General features: G+C 31.5%; 2 protein-coding genes and 1 long non-coding RNA gene across 6 annotated transcripts in view; 1 reads left to right on the top strand and 2 right to left on the bottom strand.

Moving 5' to 3' along the window:
* The window catches only part of LOC120356747 (TBC1 domain family member whacked-like), a 512,462-nt gene that overhangs the window by 354,061 nt on the left and 143,121 nt on the right, over positions 1-15,280 (bottom strand). The gene's annotated exons all lie outside the window — the stretch shown is intronic.
* LOC105196579 overlaps positions 1-15,280 on the top strand; it is a 183,825-nt gene that overhangs the window by 64,551 nt on the left and 103,994 nt on the right. The gene's annotated exons all lie outside the window — the stretch shown is intronic.
* Positions 1-15,280, bottom strand: part of LOC105196591 (transmembrane protein 132E) — a 133,334-nt gene that overhangs the window by 47,130 nt on the left and 70,924 nt on the right. The gene's annotated exons all lie outside the window — the stretch shown is intronic.

Here is a 15,280-nt window from a genome sequence, read left to right as displayed (position 1 = left end):
CTGTACTTTTTATAATGATAAAAATTGCTTAAATGATAGCTGTTGAAATACGTTTATGAATTTAACCCTTCATTGATCTCGTTCGGCAAATAAATGTAAATGCTCTCATATGAGCATCGCGCCGCATTTGTATGTGTATCGCTGTATTAGTGTGACGTTGTCACATAGTCTTCTTAAGAGGTAACGCTACTCTAGAATTTTCAAAAAATCAATTTTTTTTCGTTTAAAATATGCCTTACGGTCTCAGAAATAAGGTACAAATAGTTTTATAGGTAGGAAAAGTTTCTAAGACCCTATAAAAGGGATTTTCCCAGTACATCTGCTAAAAAAAACTAAAAACGTCTGATGATGAGAGTGACGTAAACATTAATCCTACGTACAGTTATCGCATATTAAACTTAACAACTATTTTGTTAGCTATTTCCAAAATTGTGTGTAAAATGTGCAAGTCAAGAGTAAAATTCACCGAGAATGGTATGCGTGGTTTAGATTTAAAAATCGTCGTTTCTTGTGAAAATTGTGATGAAACATTAATAGCTGCCCACTGATTGATAAGGGATATGAAATGAATCGCAGAATCATTCTTTCCATGCGATTATTCGGCATTGGGTTAAATTTTTGTACGAGCGCCGCAACAAATTTTTGGAGCGCTCGCTTAGTGTTGCTGCAAAAGAGGCTTGACTTACAATTACATCGACCAGAAAAAAAAGGAAGAGATTTGTAACATAAAAGGCCAAATGTATAGTGCTGATATCGCAGACTGAAGGTAAATTGAAAATTTCTTTCTCTGAAATTTAAATGCGTTTTTCTCAAAACTGCATTTTTCCAATCGGGCGAAAGCATAACTTTAACAGATCTTCGTGAAATCACTTGAAATTTTAACTGTAGCTTCAGGATTACATTCCTCAGAGGAGTACGTACAGATTTTTTATTTCATTGCAAACTTTTTATTTTATAAACAATTTTTCACATAATTTTTTCCTTAAAAACGAAACTCTTTCTTTAAACTTGCGCTATTTAAAAAAAAAACAGAACTTTAAAATTTCTATACATACTTCTCTAGCTAATCATATCTAGATTGGAAAATTTTTTTTATTTTTTGTTCAGGTTAAAAATTGTAAGAGAAATCTTTTCGCCAGTACGACGCTTTTTAAAAATGATGTCTACGGTTATGGAGCTCTAGCGCCGCCATTTTTTATATTAAAATTAAAAAAAAATGTTTTTATAAACTTAAATATGTTACTAGTAAATTAATGTGCCTGTTTTTTTTTATATGTTCTTAAAAAAAGTTATCAAAGTTCAGCTATTTTTCATGCTCTAGAGTGGCCGTTACCCCTTAAATCACATGGAGACGATTGTCGAGAGAAAAAAATAAATTAATGAAAGAAGTAAAAATAGTATACACAGTCTATATCGCATCAACACAGTTTTATAAACACAGAAGGATAAAACGCTCGGTTCATTGCTCTCTCACAGTAAATTAACGAAGTTAGGCAACGCGGATCGCGTTGACTGTATGTTTGCTCCTAATTTGTTCTCGTTATGAGCACCGTGCTCAGATACATCATCCATTAATACCTTCAAAGTTTTTAATAAAAATTTTACTAAAAAAAAGAACTGAGAAAAAACCGCACAAATATAATATAATTTAGAAGCCCAGATAGCAAAACGTGAAAACTTAATCTAAAGCAAATTATTGCACAGATTAAATTGCTTATCCATTGCTATTACGTTGCCTTTTATGTAATGCGACGAAAATGTTTTAATCGATTCAGTACCAATATGCTGATTTTTATTGTCGAGCAAAGATAGAACAATTATTGCACTCAATCTGTGATTAAGTATAATGCCGATAAGTTATTACCGGTATGATATTTTGGAAACTGTTGATGACAAAAATATACTGACATTAGATTGTGACAAGTTGTCGGCAACTTGCCAAAAATATTCTCATAGTTGTCAGCAAAGCAACAGAAAGGGTACTCTCTAAAATATATACTTCTAAAAATTGCTGCTACTTGCAAAACTGAAATTCAGATTATATAAAAACGCAGCAAACACTAATGACCATCATGGAGTATTTAAATAGATTGTGACAAAGTAATTTTAACGGTTGTTCTTAGAACTCAACGCGAATTATACGAGATATATCTCACTACCCTAAACGTATCTCCATCCACATCTTTCCTTTACTTCAGTAATGTTAGCACAGTCTAGCACAATAGAGAAAATTGGAAAAAAAAAGTATGGGACTGATAAGAAAAAAAAATCGTTTTTTCTCAATTTTTTAAAATGCATTTTACATATTACGGTTTTAATATTTGAGCATAATGTAACACAAACTTAGCACAATTCAACACAATCCTAGAAATTAGTTAATTCTAAAAATGGAGGGCTAACCTCTCACCGAGTCGTTTTACCGCGTATTAACGGAGAGATATAGTGACATATAAAAAATTTAAATCTATGAGGTCAAAGTTTGATTCTTAGTGTTTTATAGAGCATTAATTTTCGTAGGTGTTATTCGTTACAGCTTTGTCTGCTAGATTAAGAATAGTCAATGAATTAAAGTATTATTGATTATAACATCTTCAAAATAGAATTCACTTTAATTTTGTAATTTGTTTTGTATCTTAAACGTCCGCGTCGTAATATGGACGATGATAATGTGCAATACAGTTGAAATGATTGCGGAGATCACGGGTTATCGAGATTATCTTCGCAATTTCTGTGTACTGAAGCGATTTCAAAACAGAACTGCATTTGTTTATAAATATATATAGAATATGCGTAATCCAATAACCTTGAGAATTTTGCGAAATTAATGAGATAGTGGCTTTTTTATAATACAAAAGTTGAATTATTTACGCGGATAAATTCTTATGTATTTCTTAGTTACTGAGATTTACTGAAATTTGATAATCTCGTGTGCATGGAAATCGTTGATTTGCGTGAAAGAGGCTGATATTTCTTCACTTTGCAAGTCACTTGGCTCGAGACGTGACCGCGCCTCTTGATTTAGAAAGAAAATTAATAACAATATTTTTATATTATTTCATAATATTTTTATTCAAATACTTTTTACCAACATCTTGTGTTAATGAAATAAACACTTGATTCTTCCCGATTTTGGTTAGTCTGTTTGAATTTCGTCTCGGCATATAATAATGATAAGCAACTAGGTATTATTAAATTAATAATATAATGTAACGTTTAACGAACGTGCATTATTAGTTTGAAAATAATATTCTTCCATTATTGCTGCATAATTTCGCGAATAGTTAACTCGGTCTCGAAAATGAATAGTTTATACGCGACATTAAATTATATGATAGTTCGACCTCCAATTAAATTTTCGTATATGCTAACGTTTAAAAAACCGAGCATTATAAATACATCTCCTTCCCCTCCTTATCTCTGTTTTTCTTTATTCGATTATTCACTTCTCTTTTATTTAAGAAACATAATCTTAAATAATAAAATTCGGAAAAATATGTTCCGAATCTTTTAAATAATTCACATGTACCTAAAATTGCCTCATAGAGAAACCCTCTGGAAATGAGTTGAGCGAAAATTTCTTCACGCGTTAAAAAGCTTGCTAAGAGCTAATCGTAGCCTTTGTCAGCGTCGAGAGGAGGGAGAAGAGAGAAAGGGATCTTTATCCTGCTTTTTATGTCTCACAACTTTAATCTGAAGCTCTTACAGCGTTACGTTAAACCGTAGATTTCCTACGCGGCCGCCCCTTAAGCCGCACTAGTTCAACTATGGGTCTTCGCCTCTGTACTCTGCGATATTGCATCGTTCAACAGTGCAACAGCTGTACAGTGTCCTTAGTTATCACATATATATTTTTTTAAATATAAATGTTAAAGCGTGGATTAAGGGAAATGTAACTTATTTGATATTAATGAAAATGTTCTTAATTTTCTTTTATAATTATTTTGCACACTGGCTGAAAGGTTGCACAAAATTGTTTTATAATCAAAATTATCTCTTATAGAAATTTAATAGTGCAGTATTAAATTAATCAGGCAGGTAATTAAACAAAGCAATATTAATTTAACCAGTGATTAATTGCTTATTTTGAATAATAAAAGCATATAATAATAATAACAGTGCTTTTAATACTCTAAATAAACATTTTGCAATCGATATAAGTGATGTAGAAAGAAATTTATAATTGGAAAAATTTTGTTTAAAAATTTTATAATCAATTGACCTTTTTATCAATTGATTTGACTCATATTTTACCTCTGTGTTAAGATCTTTGGATATACAGGGTGATTATTAATGGTTGTATCCACTTTTTACCATAGGAGCATGATTTCCCGACGTATTTGTAATTTCTAATATAATAATACTATATGTTCTAACATATTATTATATTATAAATTATAAATGCGAATATTAGAAATATCCGTCGGTAAATCATGCTCCTATGGTAAAAAGTGGGTACAACCATTATTAAACATCCTGTATATGTATATTAGTAAAGACAAAGTTTGAAAAATTGAAGTCGTTTCTGAAAAATTTTGCAGACAAAATCAACACTGCAAAATTATAAAATAATTTGTTACGTTGCACTATTTAAAATAATTTAATAAATAATAAATAATTACTAACCAGGTTAATACTGTCACTATTAAATTTCTGTAAGGGCTAAACTTATGTTGATAAACTTTTTTAATAATTTATGTGGTATATACAGATATCGATTATCCTGGCTATATTTTACAGAGATTATGCCTACCAATATTAACTGATTGATCAAAACACAAACCGATGAAAAAAAGAGCGAAAAATAGTCGTAATTAAATAAACAATAAAGGCCATGGCACCCAAAAAACTTAAGCAGTAAAACTTAAGAAGTAAGTGAATCAATCAATTAGAATTGAGAATATAAAACATAACGTAAGCAATAGCAAATCCAACATGTTGATTTTCTTACTAAATATATTTTACTGTTTAAGTTTTTTTATGTGCCACGATCTTAATTTTAGAACGACATATTCGATTATACACCAGCGTGCATGCATGTATTCGCAACTGTTCCAGATAGCATTTCCCGTTTGTCGCTTATGATCAAATTTTCATTGCAGTTGACCAAAATCTTTAAACAAACCAGTTAACTAAATTCTTTATATCAACATTTCGTTATAAAGTATTGTACTTTCTGCTCTTTAAACATTATTAGAGAATTATATTCTGAGTTTTATTGTAATACGTTTTGAATTGTGCAGAGCATGTCAAAGAGTTCACGAATCATTTTTTCATTTATGTAAAAAAAGAATTATTTATCAAGATATTAATTATATATGACTATACTATTTTGGCTTTAAATTGAAGAACTTTTTAACAAATAATCGGACATTAAAAATAGATTTAAAGTAGAAACATACAGTTATAAGTCTAAATGGTTAAATATTTTTTTACGATTTCTTTCTTTCAAATTATTTGGTTTTATATTTCGCAAGTTATTATTTTTTTGGCATTTTTCACAATTTTATCGAAGTTTTTTGTTTAAGGTTAACATAAAACATTTTCATAAGTATCAAAAAAATATTTTTAGTATTGTGAAAATATTTTTGTGTGAAATATCATAAACACTTTGCTATCATTTTTTCTTTAACCAGGAAAAAGTAATAAAAAAAATTAATTTAAAAAAATTGTTTTTAAAATTATTTAAAAAATCGAGGATGATGGAAAAAAACGGATATCGTTTTCAGTGCATCAAAATCGTATAGCAACATCCTTCAAAGTTTAAAGCACAAGACCCTCCTTAAATTCCGTAGACCTGCATGCTATTCTTACCATCCTTTTTCATAGAAAATAGGTACAATTATAGACTTAATTAACCGGGTTCTCATTTTTTCTCATCCAATGTTTCAAAAAAAAAAAAAAAAAACTTTAACAAGATCATTAACATTTTATTATTAAATGGAACCAATCGAAATTATTTTTAATAACATAAATAAAAGATTGCACAAGAAATTTAAACAGTTGATTGATTTCTTGTGATGACATTTCCCGTAAACTGATAAAGAATTGACAACAAAAATAAATGTACCTAATAATAATATAACTAATAAATTAAAAAATTTTTATAAATAATTCTGTAATACGCATTCCTTATATAGGCCTAATCAAACTTAAAAAATATATGAGAGTCCAAAAAGATAACCTTTCAAATAATTTATTAACTAACATAGTATACAAAATTAATTGCAAAGATTGTAATGCGTCATATGTAAAGCAAACGAGCAGATTATTAAAAATCAGATTAAATGAGTATAAGAATCACATAAATAAAAATTATAGATCAACATTCAGTAATCACTGAACATAGAATTAATATGCGACATGAATTTGACTGAGATTAACTGGAAATATTAGACAAAGAAAAATATTTCAATAAGAGACTATTCTCAGAAATGATATACATATATAAATAGAAACAAGCCCTCAACCTACAAACTGATACGTCTCTTTGACCCATTATATTCTCAATTATTTATGAAAGTTTAATGTTTCCATCTCTTAGTGGCAAATTATAAAGTATAAACATTCAGAAGACTCATAAGACCGTTACGACTCGCATGAGCAACATGTGTTACCTGTGCTATGACATCTATAAGTCACCTAAATGGATAAAGTTCTGAAAACGGAAAGCCTCTGATTTGGTTGATTTCCATCCTAAATACTTATTTTATATAGTAAAGAAGATTTCTAATGAATTTTTGGCACAAATGCTCTTTTCGTCTCCTTTACTCTAAAAAAAAATTTTTTCTTAATTTCAAAAAATATTTATTTTACCAAAAAAATTGTTAAACAAAAAATGAAGCTCTTTATGAAAAACTTTACAAATAAGGTCCTATTCATATTTTACCTACTTTCGATACTTTGGTTGTTACAATCGAAAAACTATTTTAAAATCTTTCTTAAAAGTTTCTTTAATCGTCAGCACTATTTTCACGAAATATCTCAGAAAGCATTGATACATAGCAGCTACAATATTGATACCTTTATCGTAAATAAAAGACCGGAAAAGATAACGTTGTTTGAACGTGTGTTTGAATTTTCATTATCTTGAAATTACAAAATATTAAAATTGAAGAAGATTGATCAATTTTTTTCATTTACATCATGCAAAGTCCTTTGACATAAAAAATAAAGAAAAACCTATTTATTGCGTGATAAAAAAAAACTGAAAAGAATTAATTCCACAGTCTCTTGAAGTATATGAAAGAGAAAATAATGTTTATAATGCCGATAAGTGTAGGGAAAATTGACTGTTATAGTACCATCAGTATTAGCATTACCTAAGGTGTATCGCTTGGATGCTGCCCGATCGAATTTATAAGTCGTGTGTATGTGCGTACGTGCACGCCGTGTGTAATCTCTTCCTCCCTGCCTTGCTCCGGTTGTGTGTGTTTGTGTATGTGCTTTAGCAAATGCTCAAATTCGTCCCTCTGCAATCTGACAATGTGCTAAATTATAAAAACTTGAAAATACATTTCTACAAAATTCACGGGGTATCAATCTAAATTCATTTATTATTCGTTGACGCAAATTATTAAGATTTCGACATTTCGTACTATATTTTATCCTTTAAATATCCCCGCAAAACATAGTTAAGTGAATTCGCGTGCCATTCAATGTAACCTATTCGGGAAAATACTTGATTCAATATATATAATTAGCATAATTGTAAACCACAGTGTAGTAGTGCATCATTTTTACTAGTACCAAACATTATTGAAGCTTTGAATAGCGATGTTTTGTACTACCGGAATTATTTCATCTCGAAGCAGGGCTAAATAATAAAAGCAATAAATAATTCTTCGCTTTTAAGCTACCTTTAATAAAGAAAGATCCAATAATTGCGTTATTTTAAATTTCAGTCTACATTAACTTTTTGTGGATTCTAAGTATGTATATTAGAATTTTTATCGCTCCTATATCTGCAATTATATCGATTTACATTTCCGGTTAACTCAAATTTAGCTTCTAAAGGAAAACAATATTGACTACAAATAGATAATTTTTATTGATTTTCACCTTTTCTTAAAACTCTATAAGACGAGCAAAACCGTTTTCACATAATTCCTGTACCGGACGTATCTTATATTAACGGAATTTCTCCTTTTTTAGAATTTTATAAACTGATGTATGATCAATATCGTACTGTTGTGCAACTTTGAGAATTGAATTACGCGGACCTTTAACGATAGTCTGCAAAATATTTAATGTTTTATCAGGATTTATCATTGTTGCAGAGCTATCTTGTTTATTACAGCCTAACAAAAGCTGTTTCTTCAAAACGTACAGTATGAATGACAGTCGATTTAGATATACCGTTACTCTCATATCTAAAAGTTTGTAAAGTTTTGTCACTTGTGCATAAAATTTCTTTTGATCCTCATCCCATCCTCGTATCTGCAAAAGGGATATATGCTCTTATTCAATAAGCATTAGTATTTTTAATATAATATTTTATAATCAAAGATAACTCTGTAACGACAGTAATCCCGGTACGGAGTATCAGGAAAAAGTGTACAAGCATCTCCTTAACCGCAGATCTCAGAAAGATTCGTAGCAGCCGAGATTGACAGAAGAGATCTCTAGCTTATGTAGTGAGGAGGGAGGAAGAGGCAGAAAGGATCTTTTGCTTCAATGTTGAATAAATCAATGAAAAAATCATACGAGGGCAAATCAATAAATACCCATGTTTGAAGACAGGCGGCGTTGTTAATGCAAATTGACATGACCATCGTGTATGTACAGTCGTGAGCTAAAAGATTGCAACACATTTTCTTCGATTGTTTTTGAAATGTAGACTTGCTCATCGAACGGCGAACGTCATTGGTTCTTACCTGTGGATTCAACCAATTAAGCATCGAACCATCTAACCATCGAAGAAAATGTGTTGCAACCTTTTACCTCATGACTGTACAGTCGTGAGCTAAAAGGTTGCAACACATTTTCTTCGATGGTTTTTGGAATGTAGACTTGTTCATCGAACGGCGAACATAATTGGGTCTTACCTATGGATCCAACCAATTACGTTTGCCGATCGATAAGCAAGTCTACATTCCAAAAACCATCGAAGAAAATGTGTTGCAACCTTTTAGCTCACGACTGTACACCCAAGGACTTTGATTCTGTCCATGGGGAAATTTTTCAAACTGAAAAGTCGCTATCTTTCTACATACTTACAGTTCATGATTAACGTAACAACCAATAAGCTTTAGTCGTTTCATTAATCATGAACTGCGAGTATGTAGAAAGTGGTGACTTCTCAGTTTGGAAAATTTCCCCATGGACAGAATCAAAGTCCTTGGGTGTACATACTGCCATTTTTCAAACGAAGCCGTCGAAGCTATACAAAATTTCACAAGAGTGATTCATGCGATAGTTTTGATTTGATAGCAATTCGTGAGCGAGTTCGGTGTTTTTCGATATAATGGAAAAAAAGCAATATCGATCTGTGATTCACTTTTTATTTTTGGATGGAAAAACGTGCAAAGAAATAGAAACGAGTTGGATGCTGTCTATGGAAACTCTTCACCATTTATGACAACCGTCAGATATTGGTTCAAACGTAGTCATTTACTTGTTTTTGATGAGCAGCGCCCAAGCCGCCTAGTAAACGTGGTTACGGAGGAAATCGTTGAAAAGGTTAATGACATAATTCTCGATGATCGTCGAAAGAAAGTGCGTGAAATACCAGAAACCGTACGGAACGACATTCAGTATTTTGCATGATAATTTAGAAATGAAAAAGCTGTCGGCCGATGGGTGCCGCGATTGCTCACGGTGGATAACAATCAGATGCAGCTATCAATTTCAAAAGCGGTGTTTGGAGGTGTTTAAACGCAATCCGCAGAAGTTTTTGCATCGAATCGTAACCGTTGATGAAACATGAATTCATCACTACACACTGGAGACCAAGGAACAGTCAAAACAGTGGATTTCACCCGGCGAACGCACTCTGAAGAAGGCCAAGACGGTTCCATCAACCGCAAAGATGATGGCTACTGTTTTTTAGAATGCGCAAGGCGTGATCTTCATCGATTATTTGGAGAAGGGAAAAGCTACCAGAGGGCAGTATTATGCTGATTTATTGGGCTGATTCAATGTTGAATTGAAGAAAAAACTCCTTAATTTGTTTCACCACGACAATGCACCGGCTTACTCCTTCGAAGTCGCCACAACCAAATTGGTCGAATTGCGCTACGGACTGCTGCCGTACCGTATTCTCTCCGGATTTAGCCCCTTGTGACTTCTTACTGCTTTCAAACTTGAAAAAATTGCTCGGTGGAAAGAGATTCACGTCGAATGAGGAGGTCATCGCCGAAACAAAGACCGATTTTGCAGAGCTCGATAAATCGTATTTTTCGAAGGGATTAAAAAAATGACAAGGGCGTTGGGACAAGTGTATCCTCCTAAAAGGGAATTACGTTGGAAAAAAAATTTTTGTAAAAAACTTGTGTTTTTATTACTAACACGGGTATTTATTGATTTGCCCTCGTACAACGCTCGTCGAATGCGTACATTAAAGATAAAGAGTCACGCTCTCGAACGCTGTACATCGCATTTATATGCGTTTTTTAATTCGCGTCATGGAATTTCGCAAAGTTTGTAAACAATTTTCAGATTTGAAAATCATTATTTGAATCTATGTATCTTCGTTAAAAAAATCGGTAATTTGTTTAAGGGGGAAAAGTCATGTAATCGGTTGTATAAAAAGCTAATTTTTATAAATTTTTTTGCGACACAAAACTTTTAATGAACTATCCATAACTTTTCTCACATATTTTTTATAATTCGTAGATGTAAAAAAAATTTTGTAAACTAAATTAATTCAAATATGGCGGTGTAATAACGCTCGCTCTCCAGGGGGTCAAAACGGCGTACAATATAACTCAAAAAATATTCAATCAATATAGCTGAGACGGTGCATGTTTATTTATCACTAAATTCTCCACCGGAAGTACTTATAAAACTTGTAAGAATAACTATTCAAAATATTTTTTTCATATAATAAAAATAAAAATTTTTATGCAAAAATTCAATATTTTTTTTTCAAAATTGCGTAGAATTTTTATTTCAGTACTTTTTACTATCAGATTTAGGTACTTCCGGTGTGCAATTTTATCAAAAAGACAGATTTGTTATTTCAGAATGAGATAAAAAAATACTGCATTATACGCCATTTGACCCTCTCAAAAACTAAAACTTGGAGAGCAAACGTCATTACGCCGCCATATTCGAACTAATTTGGTTAAAAAAAATGCTTTCTACATCTACAAATTATAAGAAATGTGTGAGAAAAGTTATGGACAGTTTATTAAAAGTCTTGTGCGACAAAACAATTTATGAAAATCGGCTTTTTTCGGCCAATTACATGACTTTCCCTCCTTAATGAAGTAGAGATTTCAATTATAAAATGCTTTTTAGAGAATTTCATTATCATCATTTTTTTAAAAGTTACATACTCTTGAAATTTGTCTATGTTTGGGGAGCCAGAATGGATATGATGCTTTAATTTTGTTGTCGAATGTATAAGAAAATAAATATTTTGTTAAACAATTTTTTTTATAACAGTAGACAGTATAATATTTTTATTTTGTAGTACAGTTTATATTTTATAAGAATAAATCCGTTTATAGTTTATTGAAAGCTCATAGGGACATTATGTTATAAAAGCATCATTAGATTTTTTATTACAACCTTTGTTTCTGAGATATTTAAATCGGAAATTTGACAGGGTAAAAACTCGAGATATTATCAAACGATGCGGCAACGGCTCGACAATGCCAGTGACATAGTCATAAAATATTGAGCTACCGCATCGCTTGATGATATATTTTATTTATTTTAAATATTGTAAATGATACTTGAAACTATATTCGACAGGTGTGGCATATATATAAACAATGTATTAAATCAGATCTTTCGCAATTGAAACAATAAAAAATTGAAAATAAGGCTAATGAGAGTCAGCGCGAATATAGGAGCGCAATCACAATTATTAATGTTATTACAAATATTTATTTATTTTAATAAAATCGAACGACCGTTCCAACTTACTTTGGAGTCATTCTCAGCGTATTAATAATGGAATCTTGAAAATTATCCAGTCGACATCAATTCATAAAGCAAGAAATGGTCACCAACGGTTTGCTAAATCCGTAGTGGATATCTTTGTAATGGTGCCGAATAAAATGACACTTTTCTAATTTCGTTTATTCTATTTTAATGACAAACAATTTCATTAATTAAAACTGTTGCAAAGTGACTCACCAATTGAAACGATCAGTGAATTCCTTGAATAATGCTTATTATTAGGAAATATTTTTCTATCAAAGAGTATAAAATTGAATGTTTTTTGATCCGTAAAGAGACATGCTTCTCGTCTCAAATAAAACTGTTTACGATATTATATACATCGGGATTAGTAACCTATCTAAATTATTTGATACTTGCGAATTATCGAGAAACGCCAATCTGTTTTCGCGATATTCGCAATGCTATATAGTGTTTAACTGATTAATTATATGAGTCTTACTACAGCTTTATGAAACCGATGCGACACTATAATTATGTTTATAGTAACATCTGTAATCTATAGTTACATCCACAGTTCTATATTTCTTATTACAACGACATAGATCGTGCGCAACTTTAATCTGCTATCTCTGCATACTACAAGGGAATCCCACTCATATGAGGGAATTTCAGTACTTGTGACTTATAATGTTGGTTCAAGTGTTTCGCAATTAACCGACGCAAAAAAAGTTTCCTCCACGGTATGCACCGCATTTGCAGCGGCATGTTGCAGAAGGAACGATACGTTTCTCACGCGGATTGGCTGCCATTGGTTTGCACTTGAGTGTATCCCGCGTGTTAGTCGTAGTCGTGGAACTTCCGAATGCTTACTAACAGACGAGCTTGTAACTTCGCTCGTCAGCTTACTTGACAATTCATCCAATTAGAGGAGAAGAGCTCTTCCCAACAGAACGTTTCCGACCCACTTTCCGACCGCGTGAGACTGGTCTCCTCGAATTAGGATTTAAAAATACTTCTCGTGAGGCATGCGAGGTAAAAAAAAGGGGAGATGCACAGTAAATCTCAACAGGAATTGCGATTCTCGCATTTAATCGCTTATTTGTCCGAAAATAGATTAAACGAAATATCACAGGTGCGTTTTTCCTTGCTGGCGCTAATAACAATTTATTTACGGGTTTTCAAACCACATTTATCAATTTAACCAAAATTATCAATTTCATTATTAATATTGGTGAAAATTTACGAATTTATCTTCAATTAGTATATTCTTAATTAAACAAGAAATGGATCTAATAAATAAAACAAAACTTGGCTCCAAACTTTAATTTATTTAAATTATACAAGTATCCGAAATTTGAATTTTTCAATGCGGTGAAATTTGTTCTAGATTCGACATATTTTATTTTTAACAGGTTTACAAATAAACGTTTAGAGCCCCATGAGATACCTCCAATTATTGCGGACATTGTTCTGCAAAATTTAGACAACTCAGCTCTTAGAGAATTTCCGTTTACCTCCCTTCTATATAAGATACGTAAATGATGTTGCACTTGTATTATAGCATCTTCCGCTCATTTAGAAAATGTAGTAAATACGTTCAATTTTTATCATCCAAGGTTCCACTTTACCCTCAAACTCGGAGATAATACGCCAAACTATTTGGATTTAATAAATAATAAAAAAAGAAGGACACATATTATAATTGTTTCCATAAACTCACTTTTTCTGGTCGCTATTTAATTTTAACTCCAGCCATCCTATGACTTACAAAAAGAGCATAATTACGGGATTAGGATAGAGTTTTACTATTATCATACCCTGAGTTTCAACAAAACAAATTTTTAACTTATTATAAACGCATTATTGGACAATGGATATCCTCTAAACTTTATCTTCTCCACCATCAGAGCAAGATTAAAAGAAAAATTTTGGCTTGCATCCTTTAGTCTGATATTCAGGTGCTTTTTGATAAAAAGAAGTTTTTCACTATTTCGTATGTTCCCTGTATTGCTGATAAATGTAAGCGAAACATTAAAAAGTTTCCCGAGTTACATTTGGCGCACCCAAATTTTAATAAACTGAACTTCATAAAAGCACAGAAATATAAACAGAAAGATGAACTAATATCCTAAATATCACATTCGAGGGTGGTCTATAAAATAAAAAGTTTGCAATATGATGCATCGTATGTGGGCAGCTTGGTAAAGAACTGGATACCGGTACATAGAAATCAACACAGTCGTTGGTTGTCACTGGGCATCGCAAAAAAATACCTACGTGAATTTGATTTGGATAATATTATCATACTGGATGAAGAAGTTCATCTTAATAAATTTTTCATATAAAATTGCACCCTAGTGGTTTAAATGTACAAAGCGACACAGAGCTTCATGATCCAGCAGACGCCAAGTTACATGTAATACAAATGTTAATTGTAATTTTTCACTCAACAATGTAGCTGTTATGTAACGAGTGTGTTGTAATAGTTACATTGTTGAGTGGGAAATTACAATTAATATATGTACTACATGTAATTTGGTGTTTGTTGGGTTGCGTTTATCGATAATTTTGGGGCGAGGTAAAAGATGCCGTTACAATTCGGTTTGATAATGTGTCTCTGTGTTGGAAAATAGATGCATGTATTATTTGTTTATATAGTATATGCGTCATTATATACACACAAGGCATCGACATTTCTCAAAGAGACCCGATATTTGCCGACCGATTTAATTTAATACGATCTCGTTTAGCATGTGATCTACGGAATATAAACAAAAAGAGCAAAGAGGTTCTTTTTTATTAATTTTCAATTTTATTAATTTTTCAGAGAATTTTTCGGAGAATTTCAGTTTCTAGTTCCATGATCGTTAATTGTGTAGAGGTATTAATGACACGGAAAACGAGTTTTCTTGAGAAATGTCGCTGCTTCACTTCAATAAACACCTGACTCATTCACATGTAGTGATTTTCCACGCGCAGCCTGGGATCGTGCCCGAATTTTCGGGTCCTAATAATTATCTTCAAATAAATTTTTTGCAATAATTATGCAAAAGGCTCTTACGGTAATTTTTTCTTTACTTAATTTAATTAACTATTTAAAGCCAAAAATGTTCGTTTCTTTTTAATTAACCTTTTCTTTTATACTTTCTATTTTTTTAATTTCTATTTATCAACGCAAATGATTACCTTGGTAAATACCGTGCTTCTA

Source organism: Solenopsis invicta, chromosome 9 (assembly GCF_016802725.1).
Source record: "Solenopsis invicta isolate M01_SB chromosome 9, UNIL_Sinv_3.0, whole genome shotgun sequence".
In the NCBI taxonomy this organism is placed as follows: Eukaryota; Metazoa; Arthropoda; class Insecta; order Hymenoptera; family Formicidae; genus Solenopsis; species Solenopsis invicta.
The sequence above is the reverse complement of the archived record's forward strand: the minus strand, read 5'-3'. Positions and strand labels throughout refer to the sequence as shown.